This window comes from Phyllobates terribilis, unplaced genomic scaffold, assembly GCF_046119375.1.
Source record: "Phyllobates terribilis strain yellow unplaced genomic scaffold, ASM4611937v1 Scaffold_13__5_contigs__length_258822181, whole genome shotgun sequence".
Lineage (NCBI taxonomy): Eukaryota > Metazoa > Chordata > Amphibia > Anura > Dendrobatidae > Phyllobates > Phyllobates terribilis.
This window is the reverse complement of record NW_027362773.1, coordinates 136831430-136846493: the sequence shown is the minus strand read 5'-3', so window position 1 is coordinate 136846493 and position 15064 is coordinate 136831430.

The window sequence follows — 15064 nt, the reverse complement described above, 5'->3', positions numbered from 1 at the left end:
AATTGAATATAATTTTTTTCTGCATCTAGCTCTGAAAAAATATTTGGGCTTCTAGCGGTGTGTGGGACTTGGTCTATTAGTCCATCTATACTGACCTCCATCAGGTTGCAAATTAAAAATAATTTTTTTCTGCATCTATCTCTGAAAAAATATTTGGCCTTCTAGCAGTGTGTGGGACTTGGTCTATTAGTCCATCTATACTGACCTCCATCAGGTTGCAAATTGAATAAAAAAATTTTCTGCATCTAGCTCTGAAAAAATATTTGGGTTTCTAGCGGTGTGTGGGACTTGGTCTATTAGTCCATCTATACTGACCTCCATCAGGTTGCAAATTAAAAATAATTTTTTTCTGCATCTAACCCAGCCAATAGTTTTGGCCTAATACCACAGTTTGGCCACTCAGCTCTGCTCGGTTACCATCCATTGTTTTTTTGTGCAAACAACTCCAGAGTTGTGAATTAGTTAACCACCAAAATGAGTGGAAAAAGGCCTGCTGCTGGTGGAAAGGGGAATAGGCGTGTTGGGAAGGGGAAAAAAGGTTGTGTCCGTGGGGTAGGTGCAGAAGAAAGACCATCTTCCAGCCAAACTAAAATGTCTACTTCTTTTAGCGGACAATGTGATAAGATCCCTTTCTTACGGCCACGCCAATCGCTACAAATTCCAGATGAGGCACAAAAACAGCAGGTGCTTCAACGGATATCAAGTGCTCCTTTAAGTGGGCTCTCCTCCACATCAACTTCAACATCACAAATACTCCAGTCCTCAAAGGTGTCACCCAAATTGCACTTGCTTCCTCACAGCTCCCAAATCTCCAGCTACCCGTCTGAGCATGAGGTAGAACAGATGGTTGAGTCTGCAGAGCTGTTTACTCATACTATAGCCTGGGAATCAGAGGTCGACTCCAGCGCTTCTGTGAATCCAGACGAGGAAATGATCTGCACTGATGCCCAGAATCTTTATGAGTCGGATCCAGGACCAGACGCAGAAGGTTCTGACCATAATGTAGACCCTCATTCCCAAACTGTAACTCCTGTTGGTGGAGACAATGAGGAAGACGATGATAAGACTCAAATACCTGATTGGAGCGACAACTTTAGTTTTTTGTCAGGGTAGGAACAGGTTGGCTCTGAGGACGACGGGTGTGATAACGCACAGGGTGATGATGATGAGGTCGGAGATCCCACTTACTGTCAACCCACAGTCAGCCAAGAGATGAGGTCAGCAGAGGAGGTGGAGGAAGATTCTAGTGACGACGAGGTCAGGTTGCGCCTTCCTGGACAGAGACGTAGTACTGGAAGCACGTCAACAACTGCATCCTCAAACACAACTCTGCCTCTCACCACAAGTCGTGGTGGCTCTTCAGGTCGCATGGGTGCTAAGCCTTGCATAGCCTGGGCATTTTTTCAGATCGATAAAGATGACCCAACTCGTGTTATCTGTAACATTTGTCAGCAAAAGCTAAGTAGAGGCCAAAAAATACATAGTTTGAGTACTTCATGCATGAACCGGCACATGGACATGAAGCATAAGTTGCAGTGGGAAGCTCAGTGTGCTACAATGCGGCCTAGCCGGCCGGGCCAACCACCGTCTGCCATATCTTGTGCATCCGCGGCCTCTTCATCCTCTGTGACTGGGGGGACAGCAGTCACACCTGTTTTGGGGCGCAGACCTGCCACCTCTTTACCCGCAACAGCCAGCGTGATTGGCAGGTCATCATTTTCTTTGGAGGTGGTAACACCAGCTGGTGTTGAGCGCTGTCCGACATCGATAGCACCACCTTTGGATCAAGGCAACCTAACATGTCCGCCTGCATCTTGCTCACAGACCGGCAGTTTGCCGGGGACACCCTTATCAACCCCGTCTAAGCACAATAGCCAGCCCTCGGTCCCTCAGATGTGGACAAGTAAAAGACCATTTCCTCCTAGCCATGAGAAAGCTAAGAGGTTGAATTTCACCATCTGCAAGCTCTTGGCTACAGAAATGCTGCCTTTCCGCCTGGTGGACACAGAGGATTTTCGAGACCTTATGTCCGTCGCAGTGCCCCAGTACCAGATGCCCAGTCGGCACTACTTCTCAAAGAAAGGTGTGCCTGCGCTCCACCAGCATGTCGCACACAACATCACCGCTTCTTTGAGAAACTCTGTGTGTGACAGGGTGCATTTCACCACAGACACTTGGACGAGTAGGCATGGACAGGGGCGTTACATGTCGCTGACTGGGCACTGGGTAACTATGGTGACAGCAGGACAAGGGGCTGCTGTCCAAGTCTTGCCGTCCCCACGAGTTGTGCGTCAATCCTCTTTATGTCAAAGTTCCTCCACTGCTTCTGCCTCCTCAACCTCCTCTCGGTCTTCCACCTGCACCCAAAGCCTGTCTGGTCATGCCACAAGCTTTCTAACTGCGCAGAAGGGATCCTGCACACCTCCTTACTATGCTGGCAGTAGGGCTCAACGTCATCAGGCGGTTTTTACATTGAAATGTCTGGGAAATGTGAGTCACACAGCTGAGGAGTTGTGGTCAGCTCTGGAGAACCAATTTCATGAATGGTTGTCTCCACTGGACCTGAAACCAGGGAAGGCCGTGTGCGACAATGCTGCAAACCTGGGTGCGGCCCTTCGCCGGGGCAATGTCACACACGTGCCTTGTATGGCTCACGTGTTGAACCTGGTTGTCCAGCAATTTTTAGCCCACTATCCCAGACTAGATGGCCTTCTGCAGAGGGCACGGTCGCTGTGTGCTCACTTCCGCCGTTCGCATCCCGCAGCTCAGCGACTTACATCTCTACAGAAGTCGTTGGGCCTGCCACTTCACCGGCTAAAATGCGATGTGCCTACCCGGTGGAATTCAACTCTGCACATGTTGCAGCGACTGTGGCAGCACCGACAAGCCCTGGTGCAATACGTTCTGACGTATAGCCTGGGCCAACGAGATTCAGAGGTGGGGCAAATCACGCTGGAGGAGTGGTCTCAGATCAGGGACCTATGCACCCTTCTGCACAGTTTTGAAATGGCGACGAAGATGTTTAGTGCTGACGATGCCATTATCAGCATGACTATTCCGGTGATTTACATGCTGGAGCACATGTTAAACAGAATTCGGAGTCAGGTGGTGGCACAAGAGGAGGTGGAGGAAGTAGAGGAGGAGGAGTTGTATGCGGAAGGGCTAACATCTGCAAGGTCCAGACGGTCGGCAGCACCAAGGCGGCAGGCATGTGAGGGTGGGGGAGATGATTTTACCAGGGCGCATGGTAGCAGCCAAACTAGTGAGGAAGGTGCAGGAGCCCGGGAAGAAGTGGAGGACGAACTGATGGAAGACTCATCAGATGAGGGAGACCTTGATCACATTTCTGTTGTGCGAGGTTGGGGGGAGAGGACAGAGGAAGGAAGCATGATTGTTACCTCGCCACCAACACAACAGGGACTTGGTGCTCCTGGATGCGCAACACACATGAGTGCCTTCTTGCTGCACTACCTGCAACATGACCCTCGAATTGTGAGAATTAGAAATAATCCTGACTACTGGGTTGCCACACTGTTAGATCCCCGGGACAAAAGTAAATTTGCAGAAATTATTCCTGCCATAGAAAGGGATGCACGCATGCAGGAGTATCAGCAGAGACTGTTGCAGAATCTTACATGTGCTTTTCCACAAAATACCAGTGGTGCACGTAGTGAATCTCACAGTTCCAACTTGCCAACCGTGGGACCATCAAGTGTTCAGCACTCAAACCGTAACAGAACCACAGTATCTGCTGGTAACATCAATTTTGCGGAATCATTTCACCACTTTTTTAGCCCATCCTTTGCAAGGCCACAGGAGACAAGAAGTCTGACACATAGTCAACGCCTAGAGACGATGGTACAGGAGTATCTCCAAGTAAACATTGAAGCCACGACTGTGTCACTGGACCCTTGCTCTTTTTGGGCTTCCAATCTGGATAAATGGCTGGAGCTAGCCACTTACTCCTTGGAGATCTTGTCATGCCCCGCAGCCAGCGTTCTGTCTGAACGTGTGTTCAGCGCTGCTGGTGGTGTGCTGACAGATAAGCGCACGCGGCTCTCCACTGATAATGTAGACAGACTCACGTTCATAAAGATGAACAAATCATGGATCCGAAACGACTTTTCTACCCCTGTGTCATCCTGGGGAGAGTAAAAGCTTGATGATTGGTTAAAATCACCCTACCAACCGTTTTAAGCTTTCAAATTACTAATCATGTTTATCTGTATCTTGACTGGAAAATAATTTGGGCTTTGTAGCAGTGTGCAGCACTGATCCTATTAGGCCATCTATAATAAGCTTCACCAGATTTAAAATTAAAAATAATTTTTAGCTGCATCTAGCCCGGAAAATAATTTTGGGGCTCCGAGATGCGCAAGACACATAAGTGCCTTCTTGCTGCACTACCTGCAGCATGACCCTCATATTGTCAGAATTCGAAGTAATCATGACTACTGGGTTGCCACACTCTTAGATCCCCCAAACTTTTCGATCAACCTTTTCATTTTAATAAAGACCAAAAAAATGGTCATTTTTGAAATTATAAGCATTAGCAGGTTGTTAGAAACTGAAATCAAACAGTTTTCAACTCAAAACTTTATTCTAGGTGATGTTACATTTTCACATAGGACCCCTTGTTCGAAAGGAGCTTCTGAACTCTCTCGTCCATTGAATTTGTCAGGTTTTGGATGGTTTCTGCTTCAATTGTTTTGCATGAGGACAGAATACCCTCCCAGAGCTGTTGCTTAGATGTGAACTGCCTCCCGCCATCATAGACACTCCTTTTAATGATGCTCCAAAGGTTCTGAATGGGGTAGAGGTCAGGGGAGCATGGGGGTCACACCATAAGTTTGTCCCCTTTTATGCCCATATCAGCCAGAGATGCAGATGTTTTATGTGCAGCATGAGATGGTGCATTATCATGCAGAAAAATGATCTTGCTGTGAAATACACGGCTCTTCTTCTTGAACCATGGCAGGAAGTGCTGTTTGAGAAAATCCACATACATTATGGAGTTCATCTTTAGCGCCTTCAGGGATCCTAAAGGGGCCGACAATCTCTCTCCCCATGATTCCAGCCCAAAACATTACTCCACCTCCTCCTTGTTGGCGCTGTAGCCGTGTTTGTGTGGGGTGTCCATCAACCAGCCATCCTCCACTCCATTCATCTGGACCATCGAGCGCTGCACGGCACTCATCCGTGAACAAAACAGTTTTGAAATCAGTCTTCATGTAATGTTTGGCCCACTGGAGCCGTTTCTGCTTGTGTGAAGTGGATAGAGGAGGTCGACAGGATGGCGTATGCACAGCTGCAAACCTCTGAAGGACCCTGCATCTTGTTGTTCGGGGGACGTTGGAGGCACAAGCAGCTTCAAAAACTTGTCTGCTGCTATGACAAGGCTTTTTTGCCGCTGCTCTTTCAACCTGACGTAATTGCCTGTAGGAAAGAGTCCTCAATTTGCCCTTATCAGCACGCACACGTGTGTACTGTGAATCAGCTACATACTTCTTGATTGTCAAGACACTTCATCCTGATCATCGCACAATGTTGATTGTAGTCATGCCTTGACCTAAACACTCCACAATTTGTTGCTTCTCAGCAGCCGACACATCCTTTTTCTTTCCCATTTTGGCAGAAAATGTAGGCTGCTTAATAATGTGAGAGAGCCTTCTTAAGTAGTCTTGCCTTTCATTGGACACACCTGCCAAACTAATTAGCACAGGTGTCTGCAATTGCTTACAGTGATATAAAGAGCCCTGACACACATCACCATCAATGAGTTTAACTGACAAACAAACAAATTCTTCCCTTATCACTCCTAAACACTTTTTGCATAATAATTTGGAACGCGGTGTACATGTGCTTTTCCACAAAACACCAGTGGTTCACGTAGTGAATCTTACAGTTCTAACTTGCCAACCGTGGTCTGTATGGAATTGTTCAATAAAGGGCCCAAAATTAAGATAACATAGATGGGAGAGGTCTCTATGAATAGGAATTCCTAAGTATTTGATACCCTGTGAGGGCCAGGCAAAGGGAAAGTTGGACTGGATGGAATCCTATATGGATTTAGGGAGGGAGACATCGAGGGCCTCAGACTTCGCTGCATTGATTTTAAAATTTTACCATGTAACAAAGTGATCTATTTCAGCCATAACAGCAGGGATGGATATATGTGATTGAGTGATATATACTAGGACATCATCAGCAAATAGAGAGCACTTGTACTCGGTGCCTCCCACCTCAATCCACCTAATATTGGGGTTATGGCGAATTGATGAGAGCAGGTGCTCCGTCACTAGGATGTATAAGAGAGGGGACAGAGGACATCCCTGCCTTGTCCCATTGGTGATTGTGAAAGGTGATGAAAATGTTCTGACGCACCCCCTGGGCCTTGGGACACCCGGAGCCGGACCCTTTTTGGTGGATGCTGGTGGTTGTAGTCTTCGTGGCGGCGATCCGGTTCCGTGGCTCAGGGCGGTCAAACCAGTGGCGGAACTATTTATGTGGTTTTGATGTTTAAATGTCTGACTACGCCACCCGTGGATTGCGGTCAGAGTGAACCGCCGCTACAGGGCAGACCGCTAAGGCTGGTGTTGTGGGTGCAGCAGAGCGTAGCATAACTCCCCACGGGAGGAGTATAGCCTCAGGGCAGTGTATGCGGAGGATGGGGGTGATGGTGCAGGGCAGCAGCAGTAACGACACGGAGTCAGTGATGCAGTTCAGGGCCTTTACTCACAGTTCTTATTATCCAGACCACGTCTGCAGGTAACGGCTGCCCACGTCGTACTGTGCTCACCAGGTGAGGGGCTCAGACAACTCCCAGATAACTTTGGAGCGCTTCACAGGACCCCCTTTGTGTGTCCTTTGTCTGGCCTTTCTTACCAACACTTCTGTCCGGCTGCCTCGGGCCTCCTCTTGGTAAACTTGGCGCCAGTTTCCCTGACCCTATGTGGTGCCTTCCTAGCGGGTGGAGCAAGGGGCTGCGTCACATAAAATGTCAGAGCCTCCGGTTTCAAGCTGAGGGTCGTTTCCTGCCTCCACTAGTTCGGGGACCGGTCTCCCCCTTTGGCCTGACCCCTCCACGCAGGTGGATTCGGGCGTGCGGTGGCGACTCGCCCGTCCGCACCCCTGGGATCCCTTCATTCCTCGTTCCTGGAGCCTTCTCCGCTCCTCTTCCTTCCTTCTCCCTCTTGCAGGCCTGGGCCTCTGTTACTAGGCCTGCCTTCGGAGCAGAGCTCATGCAGAGCCCCTGCTCCCTGCCACTTCTGCTCAGACTTCTCTGCACTGAACTAAGATGGTGCCCACCTTTTATACTCCCTTCTCAATGCACCCAGGAACTGCTTCCTCCCTGCTCCTGCACTGCAGGGTTCCCCTTCCTCAGTGTTCCCTCCCCCCACTCCAGCCAGGGACAGGGACTGTCGTGCCCATCTCAGGGGCATATTGGTCGCCCTGCCCCACGGCAATGTGGTGTAATGCATGCAGGTGTCGGGTCCTGATCCACACTCCATCCTTATCTGAGAGTGAGATATCACACCTCTGGGTGAGGTGCAATACGTCTGTAGCAACCGAGCCCTCGGTGCTACAGTTCCATTTATCTTCAGCCTAGGTGACGTATTGTGATACAGGGCCGTGATTTTGGCTATAAAAGGGTCCCCTAGACCCCTACCCCAAGCTTTTTAAGAGAATCATATATGGCGTGCCAGGAGACTCTATGGAATGCTTTCTCAGCATCCAACGAGAGTATCTACTTACAAATTTTTAACTGCATCTAGCCCAGGAAATACTTTGTGCCTAGTAGCAGTGTCTGCTAGTCAGCGGATTATCCCGGCTGTTAAGCAAGCTACACCACCTGTAGTTTGGACACTTAATTTTTTCAAAGGAAATGCTTCGGGACCACGGGATACTCAGTGAAGAGCATCAGGAGGCACCCCAAGGCATAGGGGCTGGGACTGGCACTAGGATGCCTTGCGGTAGACAGCCGAGCTCGATCCTTATAAAAGCTTTTTAACTGCAGCAGCTTTAGTGGACGCTACTGGAGCTGGAATTACGCGGCTGCTGGCATGAGACTTGCCCTCTAATAGATCCTTGTAAATGGATTTAAAGTGTATTCATTCAAATTAGAGGGACAATTTAAATTAAAAAGCTTAGAGCTGCCTCCATCACAGGGGGGCTCTCTCGACCCACCAGCGGACAGGCACCAGTATTGGGAGAGGGGGGCTGGCCGTCAGGGTTCACCGCGGCTCTGGCACAAACCCGGCGACACGGAGGTGGCACGGGCAGGAGCGGACTGGCCGTCTCGGCTTCTCACTTTTTGGATTTTAGAAGGGCATGACATGCCTATATCTGTGTCTCCCCCTCCTTTTACTCCTCCACCTCTTTTCTTTTCGCATGACTATATGTACTTGTCACTTTTCCATGTGTTAGTTGTGTCTTCTGAGCAGTTTGTCAGCTTTTGGACACCTTTGAAGGTGTTTTCTATGTGTTTCAATGTGTTTTTGTTTGCCTGCCATTGGTTTTAACGGTGTTCGAAGGTGTTTGACGAACAGTTCGACGAACAGTTCGGCGAACACACGGGTGTTCGACGAACCGAACCGAACTCGAACACTACGGTGGTGGCTCAACACTAACCGCTACGTCCACCTTTGTGTAAGAAGGAACAGGAGGAGCACTGCCAGAAACCGACTCCATGAGGGTGGTATGAGGGCCCAGCGTCCAAAGATGGGGGTTGTGCTCACAGCCCAACACCGTGCAGGACGCTTGATATTTGCCACAGAACACCAGGATTGGCAAAGTCACCACTGGCACCCTGTGCTCTTCAAAGATGAAAGCAGGTTCACACTGAGCACATGTGACAGACGTGACAGAGTCTGGAGACGCCATGGAGAATGATCTGCTGCCTGCAACATCCTTCAGCATGACCGGTTTGGCAGTGGGTAAGTAATGGTGTGGGGTGGCATTTCTTTGGAGGGCCGCACAGCCCTCCATGTGCTCGCCAGAGGTAGCCTGACTGCCATTAGGTACCGAGATGAGATCCTCAGATCCCTTGTGAGACCATATGCTGGTGCGGTTGGCGTTAGGTTCCTCTTAATGAAGGACAATGCCAGACCTCATGTGGCTGGAATGTTTCAGCAGTTCCTGCAAGATGAAGGCATTGAAGCTATGGACTGGGCCGCCGTTTCCCCAGACCAGAATCCGATTGAGCACATCTGGGACCATCATGTCTCGCTCCATCCACCAACGTCACGTTGCACCACAGACTGTCCAGGAGTTGGCAGATGCCTTAGTCCAGGTCTGGGAGGAGATCCCACAGAAGACCATCCGCAACCACATCAAGAGCATGCCCAGGCATTGTAGGGAGGTCATACAGGCACATGGAGGCCACACACAATACTGAGCCTCATTTTGACTTGTTTTAAGGATATTACATCAAAGTTGTATCAGCCTGTGGTGTGTTTTTCCACTTTAATTTTGGGGGTGACTCCAAATCCAGGCCTCCATTGGTTAATAAATTTGATTTCCATTGATGATTTTTGTGTGACTTTGTTGTCAGCACATTCAACTTTGTACAGAACAAAGTATTCAATGAGAATATTTCATTCATTCAGATCTAGGATGTGTTATTTGAGTGTTCCCTTTATTTTTTTGAGTAGTGTATATATATATATATATATATGACGCGCCCCTGGGCCTGCTGCGTCGCGCGGCATCGCGCGCACGGGGGAGCCTACCCGGATCCGGATCAGATAGGGGTAGTAGTCTCGTGGCGGTGACCCGGTCCGTGCCCAGGGAGTCAAACTGAGTGGCAGCGTTAGCAGTAGATGTTACAAATGTTCGACTACGCCACCCGTTGATTGCGGCTATGAGGCCGCCGCTGCAGGGCAGACCGCTGAGGCCGGTGATATGGTTGTGCAGCGTAGATGGTATAACCCCCAATGGGAGGGGTATGGCCTCAGGGCAGCAGATGAGGATGATAGTGGTAGTGATGGTGCAGCAAGGAAGCTCAGAGACGTGTGGTGCAGTTTCAAGGCTTTTACTCACAGGTGTTGCTCCGGTCACAACGGCCAAGAGTGACCACCCGAGCCGTGCTGCGTCCACCAGGTGCGGGACTTGGCCAACTCCCAGGCAGTTCCAGAGCGTGGTCCTGAGCTCCCCTCTCTTCCTTCCTACTGGCCGTTCCCACCAGGGACCCACCTTTGTCCGGCTCCCTCGGGCCTCTTGGTGGTAAAACCTTCTCTGGCTTTCCTGACCCTATTCGTGGTATGCCTTCCTGGTGAATGTGGTGAGGGTCGTGCCAAAGCTTGACCACGTCCTCCGGTTCCTGGTTAAGGATATCTTGCCTCTGCCAGTTTGGGATCCGGTACCCTTTTCTGCCAACCCTTCACCCGTCAACTTGTGGGATCTCAGGGTTCCCTCTTGTCCTGCGTCTCTGGGCCTTTCTTCCTCCTCCTCTCCACTACAGGTCTGGCCCTGGAGCTGGGCCCAGCCGGAGCCACAGCTCCCTGTCAGCCCTCCTGGCTGAGCTCCTCTGCTCTGCTCTTCCTCTGAACTCGACCCTGTCTCTAGATGGTGCCCACCATATATACTCCCTCTATGTGTGAGCCCAGGTGACTAGCACCCAATGGGCTCCTACTTCTGTGCCCAGAGTCCCTCCCCTATCTGCCCCTACACTACTGGGATGTTCCTCCCCCCCCCCCACTCCAGCCAGGGACAGACACTATCGTACCTGCACATCTATTTGGTGGGAGTACCGTTGTTCTGTCCCCCGGAAATGGGGTGAGTGTAGTGCATGCAGCTAGCTGAGCTCAGTCCCACACTCCATCCTTACCCGGGAGTGGAATACCACACCTCTGGTTTGAGGTGCAATACCCCTGTAGCAGCCGAGTCCTCGGGGTGCTACATTCCCCCCTGGTAAATCACAGCACGTCCTCGGGCTGTAAAAGAATAAAACATACCAAAACATACAAACTTTTTAAAACATACACTAACATATAAAACATTATAAACACCTTATCAGAAAATATAACATGACAGGTAACTTCTTATATATTATTCTAGCAGCATAAACTTTTGATATAAAACATTTCCATATAAAACGTTCTTGATCTTCTGGCCACGGTGCAACTTGTGACCGGGTAAAGTGCCACAGTCACTGTTAGAAAAAACAGTTCTCCTATAAAACCGGTAGGGGGCGCTTTAGGAAGCGCAACTATTTACAGGATATGGCCGCTCTCAGTCCTCGGCCAGTGGGGATAAGGGAATGGCTGTTCACAGTCCTCAGCCTGGTCAGGGATAGGAATGGCTGCTCACAGTCCTCAGCTTAATTAGGGATAGGGCACATGGGAAACAGTTCACACTAGTCCCAACGGGGACCACTCTTAAATTGGCAACAGTTCTTGTACCCCGACGGGTAACTTTATACAGTTCTCTTTACCGTTCAGTGATAACGATGCCCTCCTGCTCCTTCCTGAGGGTAATCTTCAAACCCGTCCGGGTCCTCTTGATCTCCCTCATACCGCAGCTCTTCTTCCGTCAATCGGTGCACGTGAAGGGCGTACGGTCCTTTGGCACACTGATGCCGGGTGAAGGTGACCTCATCACCCAGGTAAAGGTCACGTCCACGGTGCCCCTCCAGCAGATGGCTCTCGACATCCCTGCGGGTAACAAAGACGTCGCCGGGGGTTTTGTGATCCCTGATAAAGCCCCAGCCGTGCTCCATCTGAAACTTTATTACGGTCCCGGTGGCGCGGGGACCGTGGGCCGCACGGGGGTTCCGTCGGGTCCGGCTTTTCTGCTCCGCGCTTTGGACCTGCAGCCGCTCCTCGCGGATCCGCCTCTCTCGCCGTTCTTTGTTGAAGACCTCTAGTTGTTGTCAGCAGCACTCCGCACGCTGGGCTGCGGCCGCTCGGGTCTCTTGGGTGAACCCCATGAGGTTTTCACCGGTGGGGTCCCATGCAAACTGAGCCTCCTCCAACGGGAGTGGGGTGATCTTGGCGGGCGCCGGAGCCGGGATCAGGGGCTCACACAGGGGCCATTCCTTCCGGAATCGGGGATTGATGTATTCTGGTGGCCACTCAAAGGGCTGCCCATCCGGGCAAGTATGTTGCGCAAATAGGTCTTCACCTAGGGGCAGCACTGTGGAGGTTGAGGGTGCGATGGGGGCAACGGCGCCCGGATTGACCAGGCCTTGCGACCAGGCCGGTGGCACCCTAAAGGTGAAGGGCACTGTGGAGACAGCGGCGCCCGGGGGTACCCGGCCTTGCGACCAGGCCGGTGGCGGTTCCTGCTTGGCCGCGCTCAGGGTTGAGACGCGTGACGTCACAGGGGGCGTGGCCGCGGCTCCTGCCGCTTGAGGCCTAGTTCGGAGCGGTGGCGGTGCAGCAACTGGCACGGTCGGTGGGATTTCGGGCTCTGCGACGGGGAGCTGGGGCAGGCTTACGGCTACTAGGCTTGGGGTGGTGACGTCCCCTTTACCTGCTTCCATCTCTTCAGCTCCTTCCACGGCGTCGTCTCCGGCCGTCGTCCCTTCTGCACCATCTTCAGGGGCAGGCGTGCTCCTCGTTGCGGGTGGCGTCCTTTGCTGGCGGGTTCCAGCCTGCAGGGCCATTTCTCTGCTCCACTCGGTCAGTACTTCTTGCTGCACTCTTCCGAGCCAGGCCCTCCAGCGCGGTCTGTGCATGCTCCCGATCTCTGGGGAGCTGTGCCAGGATCTCCACCAGGCCTTCTGGGGTGGCGGCCTGCAGCAGGCTCCTGACCACAGGGTCGGTGCTGCCTGACTCTCCCTCCATCTCCGGGTGCGATCTCTCCAGACTCCTCCAGGCTGCACCCATCCTCTCTCTTTTGTTCTTGATCCGCCCACACTGAGGGTGGTCTCGGGGCAACTTGGTGATTGTCAGTTCCAGGGGCAGACCCCCCACTCTGATGGACATTTCTATCATTGCAGTCTCTGCTGGTGGGGGCGGTCTTTGCTTTTGGCGCTCTTCTGGGACCAGGCCCACGATGGGAGGTCGTCTCTTACCACCCTCTGGCACGCCCACAATGGCGTCCGCTCTGCCAGGGCGGGAAATCATCTCAGATGGCGGGAATCGTCTCCTAATGGCGGGAAACTCTGCGGATGGCGGGAAAAGGCTGCAGATGGCGGGCAAACGGCGGGATACGACCCGAGATGGCGTCCGATGGCGGGGACCCTCTGGAACCGGCGGGAGACTTTTTCTTACGGTACAGATAAACTTTTCTTCAGGCACGCAGTACCCGGTGGTGGCGGGCACGTTATCCTGCCGACTACGCCAAAGTTGACGCGCCCCTGGGCCTGCTGCGTCGCGCGGCATCGCGCGCACGGGGGAGCTTACCCGGATCCGGATCAGATGGGGGTAGTAGTCTCGTGGCGGTGACCCGGTCCGTGCCCAGGGAGTCAAACTGAGTGGCAGCATTTAGCAGTAGATGTTACAAATGTTCGACTACGCCACCCGTTGATTGCGGCTATGAGGCCGCCGCTGCAGGGCAGACCGCTGAGGCCGGTGATATGGTTGTGCAGCGTAGATGGTATAACCCCCAACGGGAGGGGTATGGCCTCAGGGCAGCAGATGAGGATGATAGTGGTAGTGATGGTGCAGCAAGGAAGCTCAGAGACGTGTGGTGCAGTTTCAAGGCTTTTACTCACAGGTGTTGCTCCGGTCACTTCGGCCAAGAGTGACCACCCGAGCCGTGCTGCGTCCACCAGGTGCGGGACTCGGCCAACTCCCAGGCAGTTCCAGAGCGTGGTCCTGAGCTCCCCTCTCTTCCTTCCTACTGGCCGTTCCCACCAGGGACCCACCTTTGTCCGGCTCCCTCGGGCCTCTTGGTGGTAAAACCTTCTCTGGCTTTCCTGACCCTCTTCATGGTATGCCTTCCTGGTGAATGTGGTGAGGGTCGTGCCAAAGCTTGACCACGACCTCCGGTTCCTGGTTAAGGATATCTTGCCTCTGCCAGTTTGGGATCCGGTACCCTTTTCTGCCAACCCTTCACTCGTCAACTTGTGGGATCTCAGGGTTCCCTCTTGTCCTGCGTCTCTGGGCCTTTCTTCCTCCTCCTCTCCACTACAGGCCTGGCCCTGGAGCTGGGCCCAGCCGGAGCCACAGCTCCCTGTCAGCCCTCCTGGCTGAGCTCATCTGCTCTGCTCTTCCTCTGAACTCAACCCTGTCTCTAGATGGTGCCCACCATATATACTCCCTCTATGTGTGAGCCCAGGTGACTAGCACCCAATGGGCTCCTACTTCTATGCCCAGAGTCCCTCCACTATCTGCCCCTACACTACTGGGATGTTCCTCCCCCCCCCCCCACTCCAGCCAGGGACAGACACTATCGTACCTGCACATCTATTTGGTGGGAGTACCCTTGTTCTGTCCCCCGGAAATGGGGTGAGTGTAGTGCATGCAGCTAGCTGAGCTCAGTCCCACACTCCATCCTTACCCGGGAGTGGAATACCACACCTCTGGTTTGAGGTGCAATACCCCTGTAGCAGCCGAGTCCTCGGGGTGCTACATATACACTATATATACTCTGCTCAAAAAAATAAAGGGAACACTCAAATAACACATCCTAGTTCTGAAGGAGTGAAATATTCTCATTGAATGCTTTGTTCTGTACAAAGTTGAATGTGCTGACAACAAAATCACACAAAAATCATCAATGGAAATCAAATATATTAACCAATGGAGGCCTGGATTTGGAGTCACCCCCAAAATTAAAGTGGAAAAACACACTACAGGCTGATCCAACTTTGATGTAATGTCCTTAAAACAAGTCAAAATGAGGCTCAGTATTGTGTATGGCCTCCACATGCCTGTATGACCTCCCTACAATGCCTGGGCATGCTCCTAATGAGGTTGCGGATGGTCTCCTTTGGGATCTCCTCCCAGACCTGGAATAAAGCATCCGCCAACTCCTGGACAGTCTGTGGTGCAATGTGACGTTGATGGATGGAGCGAGACATCATGTCTCACATGTTCTCAATCGGATTCTGGTCTGGGGATTGGGCGGGCCAGTCCATAGCTTCAATGCATTCTTCTTGCCAGAACTGCTGACA